Here is a 10,638-nt window from a genome sequence, read left to right on the forward strand (position 1 = left end):
TGAAAATCAGAAAGGTGGATGGTGCTCGGTTGCAAACGCCAACAGCTCCATTGCGGAAACAAACGTTGCAAAGTTTCAGATGAAATGACAGTCACGGACGATCCCGAGTCAACCTCCATCTCGCACGGTACGCCATTCAGCAAGACGGTGATGTGGATCTTCTTCTTTGCTCGCAATCCGGTCCTCAGGATGGTAGAAGGGCAGGAACAGCATCTGGTCAGATGACAATCTGTAGACCTTGCGTTGTCCTTGCCTCGAACCCAGGGCCTTTCACAAGGAGATGGTGGTGGTGTCTTTGTCCTCTTGGCCCTGCAGACTCTGGCCAAATGGCCTCGCTTGTTACAGGACCGGCAAACCATGTCCTTTACCCAGCATTGATCCCACTCATGATCACTGCCACATCCGGCACAGGTTCGCCGCAGCACCATTTTCACTTGGGTCTGCTTGGGCCTCAGAGTACGACACTGGTTGATGTCATCATGTTCACCCTCAGACTTGCTTGTTGATTCATGGTGTATGGCTTTGTTGCCCCCCTGTTGGATTGGAACCAGGTTTTGACGCACTTCTTGGGTTGCTTTCTCAGCGGCCTCAGTGGCAACAGCCTTGGAGTAGGCCACGGCATAGGTGAGAGCCATTCATGCAAACAATCGCTGTTGTAGGTTCTTGTCCCTCATGCCACAGACGAGTCGGTCAAGGAGTGCTTCCTCTAGGTTGGTGAAGTTGCACAGGCATGCAGCCTTCCGCAATGCCGATACGTACTTGGCAACCATCTCAGTCGCGGCCTGGGACCGCTTGTAAAACGTGTGTCTGGTAGCGATCTGTGAGGGTTGTGGTGAAAAATGCCCCTGCAGTTTCAGTTTGAGGTCTGCCAGGGACATGGTTTTGATGTCAGCCGGGGCGACCAGGGACCGAGCAAGGTTGAAGACAGCCCTTCCGCAGGAGCTGAGGAGCGTCGCCTTCTGCTGGTCCTCACCCTCGATCTGGTTAGACTGGAGATGGAACTCAAACCTGGTCAGGTAGGAATCCCAGTCCTCGAGGTCAGGTTTGAATGCCTCGAATCTTGGGTTGACGGCCATCACTGCTCTCTGTGCCAGCACTGGCACAAGTGCTGCAGCTGCTTGATCGGCCAGGTCTTGTTCTTCCGCCCTGGGTTCCACAAGGGCTTCTCGGTCATCCGCCGTCTTGGCATCGGTTCAGCGGGGCTGCCTACCCGCTCTATAATCCCATACTCGTCGGCAATTGTTAGATATGAGACTCAGGCAGCAGGTGAACAGTGATTAACAGCTTTATTGAACACGAAGTCAGAAGAACCAGAACGAGACAAATCAATGGAGCAACAGGCTCCTTTTTAAACTGTCCAGGCTTGGCAAGCCATGCCCACATGTCAGCTAAGGTCCAATCACATGCTGTACATAAAGGCCAATCATTTCTCTTCCCTCCAGAACTTCCTTTGTTCTCATAGGTCTATTTACAATACCTTTCAAGATTTCAAGCTCAGTACATTCACTCCATTCCATTCCATTCCATTACATACACAACAGTGGGAAAACTCTGTGTGCCTTCTTCACAGGAATGAAGAAAAGTTAGTTTTTATACCCTGCTTTTCTCTACCTTTACAATCGCCTTCCCTTCCTCTCCCCACAACAGGCACCTTGTGAGGTGCATGGGGCTGATAGAGTTTTGAGAGAATTGTGACTGGCCCAAGATCCTCTAGCAGGCTTCATGTGGAGAAGAGAGGAATCAAACCTGGTTTTCCAGATTAGAGTCCACCATTTTTATCCATTACACCATGGTCTACTGGCTGAAGATTTGCATATTTTAAGAATATCTGAGAGCCAGTGTGGTATAGTGGTTAAGAGTGGTGGAGTCTAATCTGGAGAACTGGATTTGATTCGCCACTCCTCCACATGAAGCCTGCTGGGTGACTTCAGGCCAATCTCAGCCCCACCCGCCTGAAAAGGTGCCTGTTGTGGAGAGAGTAAGGGAAGGTGATTGTACGCTGCTTTGAGACTCCTCGAGGTAGAGATAAGTGGAGTATAAAAACCTCTTCTTGAAGTAGAGAATTTTGACAAAGGAGGAGGAGACAAATGCATTTCAGTGCTCAGATCAGCCCTTAGACAATAATCATAAAAGTATTTTCCAGAAAAATAACCCACACATGTCTATAGGCTTGGAAATGTTTTACAGGAAGACCTCCCATTACTGCCCATTGTCTTTGACTCTGGAATGTATGAACTTGCCCCACCAAGCCCAGTATTATCTGTTCAGACTGGCAGCACCTTTCCAAGGTCTCAGCTAGAGGTCTTTTGCAAGAGGTGCCAAGAACAGAGCTAGGAACCATTCAGCCCTTAAGCTATGACCCTTCCCCTTCCTCAGGCAATATGTGAGGATTAGGTTGTTGATGAAAACAGGCTTGCTGACATCCCTCCAGCAGTCTAATGTAGTACATGGCATGCCCTTCTCACTGAGGAGCTAATTGAATGTCTTTCCAGATCCTCAACTTTCGATGGCTAAATTATGGTTCACCTTATCACTTACAAAATGATTAACAAACTAGAGATTTATTACTGTACTCACAGGGTTTTACAACTTGGAATGAATGTTTGTGCCATGTTCCGGAAACCTTATTATCTTATTTATTGCTCGTACCTCATAAATACCGCACATTAATCTTATTCTGGGATGTCAGGTGACAGTTAGCTCCCCCCCCCCATCTCAGTTTGTGTGGCTGTAATGAGGTAACAGGAACAGCTGATAATGGAAACAGAAATGTCATTAATTGTGGGGTTATTTTCTTTCCGCCAGACAGCCAGGCATGGCGGCTTAGGTAACTTCATCACCTTTCCGTCCCAGTTAGAATCAGTAAACAGTTGTTGAAAGCTACTGGCCCCAATGTGTCAATAAGTCACTTCCTTCACAATAACGCATACACAGATAAACAGGTATGGTGCTGCTTTAGAAAATGAAACAACAGAATCTGCTGACTATATGATACATTATTTGTTTATCTACTTTTCTTTTTCATAAACATTTTTTCTAATTTAGAAAAAGCACCTACAATATTATAGAACAGGAATGAAATCAAACAGCCTTTTTTAACAAGTGAGACAAAAAACTGGAGTATGAAGTGAAGAATTTCAAAACACTGGGGTAAGGAAATCTTACTATAGACCTTCCATGCTCTGAAATACTATATTCTCTCTCTCTCTCTCTCTCTCTCTCCCCCCCCCTCCCTCTCTCTCTCTCTCACACACACACACCTTAGTCCATTAACTGTGCAATATTACATAAACCATTCTATCTGTTTTCAAAACCAGACTGCAACTTATCCTCACAATAATTTAGATAAAGAAAATCATATTGATTTTATTACCTATTTTTAAAAAATCTGTCCCATTTTCATGAGAAATGTTCATTCAAAACAATTTACACAGTCTTAAAGCAACCAGTCTGATTAAGATTACAAATTCAACAGAACAATACCGCTTAAAAAAAAATGAGAACAGTAACTAAAGGGTTAACAAAAAGCCCAACAGAATAGAAAGGTCTTTGCCTGATCCCTGAACAATAACAGTGAAGGTGTCCAGTAAGTCTCTCAAGTTGAGAGGCATGAGAGGCATGTTGTAAAGGCCCTGTCTTTAGTCTTTAGCAAGATTCCAGTGCACAGATGTATCTGAACTGTGTACATATGCCAGTAAGTCTCTCAAGTTGAGAGGCATGGTGCCACTGTTGTAAAGGTCCTGTCTTTAGTCTTTAGCAGGATTCCAGTGCACAGATGCTATAGCTGAACTGTGTACATACGCCAATGAGAAACAGGATTATATCCAGAAGTACATCAACATTGCAATACTCATACAAGCCACACTGAATACAATGCAGGCAACTGTTGACGCAGATGACACATCTCAGCACTCCTTACCCCATACTGCCAGTTGATGGGATTAAGGACTAGGGGCAGCACATTTCTGACACCTTTTTGTCCAAATTTTGCAGAGCTGGCCCAAGGTTTTTTGGCACCCTAAGCGAACTATGTCTCCCCCCCCCTCCCATTCAACTGAGAGAAAGTGAAGTTTTGGAATGAATGCTTTACTTACTGGGTATTCAAAATGAACAATGTAAAAATAAAAATAGATAAGCTCTCCAAAATCCCTCCATGTTCCATCATGGCAGCTATAGAAGATAAGAGGCAGCAGATGTGAAGATTTTAGAGACTCATTAAAACCCAGCTTCCCTTCAAAGTAGTAGCGAAGGCTCCTCTTGCTTTTTTGGTGCCCCTTCCAAATCTGGCATCCGGTGCATTCGCCTGGGTTTTGCCTTGTGGTCAGACTAGCCCTGAAATTTGGTATCCTAAATGTGCTGCTTGAGGAAGGGTCCTTCAGCCTGCCTAAGCCCTTTTGCTGTGAATCAAGAGCTTCTTTCAAGCAGGCATTGCAGCCAACGAACAGCCCCAGCAAGATAATTGGCTTGCAGAACAAAGGCTGCATTTAGTGCCAGAGCACAATAGCATAAAAGAGTTAATGCCAGAACTTCAGAGAGCCTATTATGAATCTGTGAAATGCCACAACTTCTTTGCAGGCTGTGAAACACTTTATTTCCTTTTCCTTCTAAAACATCATTATGCTTCAGTAGGCATCGCAGACTTGAAAGTAATGGAATGAGATCAACATCGCAGTTCTTTTCAGCGAGTGTCGCTTTTTGCCTCGGAGAAATTAATCGGTTTTATGAGAAACTGCTTTAAATACAGTGCTCCTCTTGCGGTAACTTAGCATTTTATATTTGCCATTACATTCTCATGAGTTGCAGATGGGCCACAGATGCACTGCCTGCCTCTTAAATATTGGAACAGGCATGGCCTTGATGCTTTTTCTAAGATTTCACACCAGTGAGCCATGTCTTTGAGGAAACTCTCAGGAGTTTTTAACTGCATGATAGTGCCGCAATGGCTGAGGCCTCATTATGGTGAGATTCCTTTCTCTTCAGTGTTACTGGTCTACCAGTGCTATCCTAGGAGCACTTTCCTGGGACTAAGTCCTGTTGAATAGATTTGAGTAGATTCCTCAGATTGCTCTGCAGCAAACCTACTCAGCTGGTGACCCACAAAGCTAAATGCAGAACACTAACCATAGGCCCAGTAGGAGCTCAATAAATCTCCAGGTTTGGGAAGATGTAAGGAAGACAATTTACCTGAAAAAAAAGATACATCTGGGTCAAAGGTGGGAGCTTCTGATGCAGCTGGAATGTCATCCCTGCCAGACTTCCAGAAGGAAGCGGAAAAGTCTTCTAGGAGAGGCTAAGTCATGCTTCTTTTGGAGCATCTCAGGATTAAGAGAGAAGTTGTTCAGGATTCATTATTGTCCAGAGTACAAAGGGTGGTTACAAATGGATGGACTGAGAGGGGAGGTACAGATAAGACTGCTGGTGCTCTCATTGTGGACCTGCTGAGCTGTTAAGTTTAAATGGCTGAAATCCATTTAATCCTTTGTTTTTGCTTTCTCCCTCTTTGAAGGGGGGGCAAAACTGAAGGGTTAAATGGATCACAGCCATTTAAACCTAACAGCTCAGTGGTACAGCCATGGAGCTATTAGGTTTAAATGGCTGCGAACCATTTAGCCCTTTGGTTTTGCTTCCCCCCCTCAAAGGAGGAGCAAAACTGAAGGGTTAAATAGTTGGCAGCCAGCCATTTAAACCTAACAGCTAGGTGGCAAACCCTGCACTGCTCTACTGTTAGGTTTGAATGGCTGGCCCCAAACAGCTGAACCAAACTGACCAAAAGTCGGGTAAATGTTTGGGGAAGGCACCTTCCCTGAACACTGGTTCCCAAGCTCCAAACCAGCACAAGTTTATACCAAATTTTGGCTTGTGAGCCAGTTCATGCCCATCTCTACTCCTGGGAGGCAGGATTTCTCTTGGAGACTCTTACTTCCATCTGCTGGGAGGGTTAAAGTTTAGCAAGCCTTGTAAAGTTTGACAAGCAATAGGGGATTTCATTTTGAAGCTGACCTCTACCAGGTCTGGTGTTAATTACCATAGGCAGGGAAGGTCAGGAAAGGGACTGATCCAGGGGCGATGCTGCTTAATAATCACCACTTACTGAACTCTCTAAGTTGGTATTGCTTGGGAAGGAAGATGATTGGAGGTTTACAGGGTACAATAGGGTGTGACAACTCCTTTTGCTGTTTTCTTGGCATTTGATTAGGTCAGTTTCCTCTCAGGGCACCTTGAGGTACGTTTTAATTTAGAACTACCTTGTGAATCAGAATGATAGCTTTTCTACCACACTTGCCTGCATAGCACTACAGTTTCCAGGGTTCCCTCAGGAGAGAGGATGACAATTATATCTGCCTTGGTCTGTGGTGAAAATATGCCTTAAGGAGAGAGAATGACAACAGCTGTAACATCACCTGCTCCAGGCAGTGCTTTCCCCTTATCTAGGGAGGCATTCATGGTATAGGAGAAAGCAGTCAGTAACAAAATCAGCCTGCACCCCCTTTTTTGCATGGTTTGAACATTTCCAGAAATTTCACAGTTCTCATTAAACCTGGACTCTTTTTCATGAAAATCATGTATTTTACCTAGGGTTGCCAGCCATCTGCTGATAATCCCAAGAGATACAGGTTGCAGATGACATTACAGTCAGAAGTTTGAGAGGGTTCTAGAGGGTCAACACAATGCCCTAACATAATTTCCAGGTACATGTCACTCCTGGCTCTGGCCTCAGATTTGGGATCTCTGCAAAGGTGCACAGGGGTGACCCTCCCTGGTTCCTCCCTGGCCACCTGCTTTTGATAAATCTTATATACAACTCTTACAGTGCTCAGACTCCATGTCCACCACTAGACTTCTGTGCCTTCCTGAAGTGAGCAGCCACTTCTCCCTTCTGGTCTATGGAGTCCATTTAGGGCAGCATTTTGGGCAGCCCCACATGGTCCTGGCTGGCACTGGGCCTTTGATTCCTGACCCTCAAGCCCCTTGACTTGATCCTTGGGGCCAGGGCTTGCTCATCACCCTGATGCTCCCTCCTCCTGCTCCCTCTGTCCCAGTCCTGCTGCATCTCCCCAGCTAGGGTTACCTTTGCCACAGGCCCAGACCTCATCCATCCTTCTGCACCTGTTGCTGCTCTCACTCATGCTTCAGATATGCTTCCTCGGCCCTCCCCTGTTCCAGGGCCTTCTGTGGCTTTCTGAGCCTTGCCTTCTCAGCACTCCCCTCAGCCATTGCTGTTGCCCCCCTTCTCTCCTACCACTGGCTTTTAAATTCTGTAGCCAGGTGGCCACGCTCCACTCTCCTGGCAGCAACAATTTACTTCCAACCCAGGCTTTTAAATTCTGTAGCCAGGTGGCCATGCTCCACTCTCCTGGCAGCAGCAATTTACTTCCAACCCAGTTAGTTTCAATTCCAACTGGGCCATGGGAGGCATCGGTTGCCAGCTGAGGCTTATGGGACTGGCTTGCTGGCCACAGTATGTGACTAGAAGTGACACTGTGTCCACTTTTTTCTTTATTTTTACTTCTACTGCGCCATCAAGCAGCCCAGAGCAATGGGAGGTCTCCTGCTGTAGCCACTCTATCTCTACCACACACCCTAGGCACCCTAACTCTACCACTGGGCCTCTGGTTCATGTGTACTTTTGAAATTCCAGATAGCTGCTATGATCATTGAATGTGAACATGCATGACTTTCTCCACAGTGTGAGCACTCTATATGTATATCATGAATATGTGTAGGTTAAGAATGTGATCTGCCACCACATTCCTACCCCATGTTCCTAGTTTTATTATATGAAGAGATTCAAACAGTTGTCATCAGGGCAAAGGGCTTCTTTTCCCTCTTTGCCTTAGAGCGCTGACCCAGGCTAACCTGGATTTGGGAGGCCTGGATTCAAATCCCCATTAAACCATGAAGCTTATTGGGTGAATTTGGGCCAATGTCTCTGTCTCTCTCATCTACCTTATAAGGTTGTTATGAGGATACAATGAGGTTTGAAAGAAGATTTAAGACTGCCTTTTTCACTGGGACCAAAAATACAAGGATGTGCACCTAACACCTCCCCTCCCCCCGGTATTTTTCAGATTTGAATTTGAGGCACAAATACCACTATTCAGGGATATTCAGGTCCCCCAATAGTGTTGCAGGTTTCGGGTTAGGTATTTTCCAGGATCCAGAATTATTCAGGTTCCAATATTTTTTAAGAGGAACTTTTTTGAGGGGTATGGAGTAGCTGTCACCAAAATGGCAGAGAACTCAGTATTTCCTGTTCACTAAAGACCCCACAAGTTCCAAGTGTACTGGAACAATGGCACCAATTCTACAGGCCTTTGAGCAAGGTGCCTCTTGCCATCCTACTGTCTTCATTGTTTTCATTGGGGAAAAATTCAAAGAAGCCAATCACCAAACACACATGAGCAACTACAGGACAAAAGCCTCCAATGCTAAAAAGAACAAGTCCAACAGGCCCAGCATCAAACCACAGAATCCAACCAATCAAGGTTTTTTAAAAAAATACCTAAATTCTCGCCTATAGTTTACTGCTACTAAAAATTTTTTTAAAAATTCTTCTAAATCTGCTGCAACAATTACTTTTTTCAAAAAAAACAACAAGAACACTCAAGAAACTCCACAAAACCACAAAAGAAGAACCAGAAAAGGAGGGGGGACTGACCCCCCTCCCCCAAAAAAGTACACACACAGAGAAACTTGAAATAAGATTTTTAAATACGTTCCACCAGTCCTGAAGATGTCCAGTAGACAAAGATCAAGAAGGTCTTCCCAGGCAGGCAGCAGGCAGTAGAAATCCAAAGCAGACCAGAATAGAAATACAATCAGAAGCAAAAGCTCTAGCTCTGAAATGGAGCCAAGCTGCTTTTGTCCTTTTTTGTTTGTGCACAGAACATTTCATGTAGAGCAGCAACACCAGGGCAATAACTGCCCCCCTGCAGCACCAGCTCTGAAATGGAGTCAAGCTGCTTTTATCCTTTTTTGTTCGTGCACAGAACATTTCATGTGGAGCAGCAACACCAGGGCAGTAACTGCCCCCCTGCAGCATCGTTTCACCCATAGTCTGTGGGAAGGTGGGAACCCTTCTTCCCCTGCAGCAGTGTTTTGAGCCCATATGGGCTCTCCTTTATTTTAAAAAGCCATTCCCCACAGCTGCTGTGTGGCTGTGGGGAACCTAATAACCAACAGATTAAAAACTCAAAGGCATAGTTGGCCTTTATGGAGAGATGTGAGAATTGTCATGATTGGACAGAAAGTTCAAGTTCTCCTGAGCTGTACTACTACTACTTAGCTGTACTAAAATGTACTAGAAAGATGAAATCAAATACAAGGACCCCACACATTTCTAATTAGGCTGGGTCAGGACCAGCTGGTTAATGTTAATTATTACTGTTATAAATCACGCTGTCAAAAAACGGGCATTACCCATCCAGGCAACTGTAACAAAGAAATAAAACTGCCATCATCATATTTGAAAAGAATGAAAAGTGAATCTCAGCCTTACCTTCAATATAAAGATTGCATATGGGTGTTTTTAAAGGGGGGAGGTCTGTCTCTGATGTTAATTACATGCACTTAAATATGTCAAGATGGGTAGCCCTGTTAGTCTGTCTGTAGCTGTAGAAAAGAACAAGAATCCATTGTGGCAGGGTATGAGCTTTTGTGAGTCTTTGTGGTGCTACTGGACTCTTGCTCTTTTCTATTTGAATATATAAATTTGTTTCAGCCAGCCAGCTCATACTGCATTTCCATCATGTTCTAGAAGACTGAAATTGTTATAACCTGAATTTCCATTAGCTTAACAAACACACATGCTCATGGAATTCGTAAAAAGACTTATAAGAGGGGTCTCCATATTGCCACTGCCATGCCTGCACATAGGTTCAGTGCTATGTCTCCTGTTTATTCCTTCAGACATCATGCAATTTCCAGCACTATGTTTTGAAAAGTGTACCCCCATCACATTAGACGACTTACATACGAGGGGAGGGGTTGATTGACATTTAGGCTTACATATTATGGGGACGGCAAAGGATGAGATGGTTAGACAGTGTCATCAATGCAATGAACATGAAATTGAGCCAACTTCAGAGGACGGCGGAAGACAGGAGGGCCTGGCGGGAGCTGGTCCATGGGGTCGCAAAGAGTCGGACTCAACTGTGCGACTGAACAACAAAAAAGTAAGCTACCTTGTTTCCGCGTGACCCGGAAGACCTCTGCTGCTATCATTCTTTACCTTCTTAATGACTCATCATTGGAGATGAAAGAAAGTGCTGAACCTGCTATCTCAGCACTTCAGTTTTTCACTGCCAAAAGGCCATCCTGTCACAGATGCCCTCAAACCTGCTAGATAGGTTTCAAACATGTAAAAGAGTTCAATCACCATTCTTTATGCACAGACTCCTCCACATGCAATATAGAAAGGTATCACACCACTGCTTTCTCTTTGGGAACAAAGGAAAGGTGACAAAGTTCATCACAAATTCCAGATACTATCTCAGACACTTTCTTAGGAGTGGCAAGATTAATTTGCTAAATTCTGCAAAGGATGCCCCCCCCTGCTATCTTAACTAAAACAACACTTTCCAGTGAGAGAATGCCCATAAACTGTTGCTTTACAGCAGGCTCTGGGCTACCTGAAGA

The sequence above is a fragment of the Gekko japonicus genome, unplaced genomic scaffold (assembly GCF_001447785.1).
Source record: "Gekko japonicus isolate JY-2015 unplaced genomic scaffold, Gekko_japonicus_V1.1 scaffold261, whole genome shotgun sequence".
NCBI classification, from domain to species: domain Eukaryota; kingdom Metazoa; phylum Chordata; class Lepidosauria; order Squamata; family Gekkonidae; genus Gekko; species Gekko japonicus.